Source organism: Propithecus coquereli, unplaced genomic scaffold (genome assembly GCF_000956105.1).
Source record: "Propithecus coquereli isolate 6110/MARCELLA unplaced genomic scaffold, Pcoq_1.0 Scaffold34, whole genome shotgun sequence".
Lineage (NCBI taxonomy): Eukaryota > Metazoa > Chordata > Mammalia > Primates > Indriidae > Propithecus > Propithecus coquereli.
The window spans coordinates 2,839,350-2,841,030 of record NW_012149063.1 but is presented as its reverse complement, the minus strand read 5'-3'; the positions used below and the strand labels follow the sequence as shown (position 1 = coordinate 2,841,030).

General features: G+C 38.5%; 1 protein-coding gene across 1 annotated transcript in view; it reads left to right on the top strand.

Annotated features, from left to right (window-relative positions):
• The window catches only part of FASTKD1 (FAST kinase domains 1), a 34,531-nt gene that overhangs the window by 4,525 nt on the left and 28,325 nt on the right, over positions 1–1,681 (top strand). The window lies entirely within an intron of this gene.

The window sequence follows — 1,681 nt, the reverse complement described above, 5'->3', positions numbered from 1 at the left end:
TATTTTTAGTTGTCCGATTAATTTCTTTCTATTTTTAGTAGAGACGGGGTCTCGCTCTTGCTCAGGCTGGTTTCGAGCTCCTGAGCTCAAACAATCCGCCCGCCTCAGCCTCCCAGAGAGCTAGCATTACAGGCGTGAGCCACCACGCCTGGCCTAGGTTAAATTTTTTATTACTATAATAGCTATTAATCAACGATCTTGCCAAAATATCTATGAATTTATGTTTTATAACTATAATTTATAATGATTCAAATGGGATAGATTATTATGGATTAGTACTATACGATGGCTCATGGCAAGGATAGTTAGCATGTATTTGAAATCCAGGTTTGTTTTTTTTTTTGTTTTTTTTGAGACAAAGTCTCACTGTGTTGCCCGGGCTAGAGTGCCATGCGTCAGCCTAGCTCACAGCAACCTTAAACTTCTGTACTCAAACAATCCTTCTGCCTCAGCCTCCCGAGTAGCTGGGACTATAGGAATGCACCACCATGCTCGGCTAATTTTTTCTATATATTTTTAATTGTCTAACTAATTTCTTTCTATTTTTAGTAGAGACGGGGTCTCCCTCTTGCTCAGGGTGGTCTCAAACTCCTGACCTTGAGTGATCCTGCCACCTCGGCCTCCCAGAGTGCTAGGATTACAGGTGTAACCCACCGCACCTGGCCTGAAATCCAAGTCTTTAAAAAATTTCTTTATTATAGAAGACTTTAAACATTGACAAAAGTAGAGAGACTAATACAATAAACTCCCATGTATCTATCATCCAGCTTCAACAATTATCAACATACAGCCAGTCTTGTTTTATCTGTTTCACCTCCCACTGTCTCCTCACCCTTCAGTATATTTTAAATAATGATATCATTTCATCTGTAAATATCTCAGTATATATGTCTGAGAGAAAGACTTTTTAAAAAATACATAGCCAGCTGGGCTTGGTGGTGCCGTCCTGTAGTCTCAGGATGCTAAGATAGAAGGATTGCTTGAACGCAGAAGTTCAAATCCATCCTGGGCAACATAGTGAGACTCTGTCTCAAAAAAAAAAAAAAAAAAAAGTCAGTATCTAGACAAGGTTCACACTTACTGTGTCTCTTATGTTTCTTATGTTTCTCTCTCTTTTTAAGTAAACCTTTTATTGAAGAATATTGTATAAAATTACACTAATCATAAGTATACAGCATGATGAATTTTCACATACTAATCACTTCCATGTAACAGCACTGAGAGCAAGACACATCACTAGTTCCCATCATACTCTTCTAGTCCATCCTCTCACCCCAAAGGGATCTTGAGCTCTAACACCATAAATTATTAATTGTTTGTTTTTATAGAAATAGAATCCTATAGTTTGTACTCTTATATCTCGTTCACTCAATGTATTTTAAGGATTCATCCATAATTCAGTAGTTTCTTCTTTGCTATTGCTATGTGGTATTCTGTTGTATGGATATGTGCAATTTATCCATTGTACTCTTTTTTTTTTTTGAGACAGAATCTCACTGTGTTGCCCCAGCTAGAGTGCCGTGGCGTCAGCCTAGCTCATAGCAACCTCAGACTCCTGGGCTCAAGTGATCCTCCTGCCTCAGCCTCCCGAGTAGCTGGGACTACAGGCATGCGCCACCGTGCACAGCTAATTTTTTCTACATAGTTTTAGTTGTCCAATTAATTTCTTTCTATTTTTAGT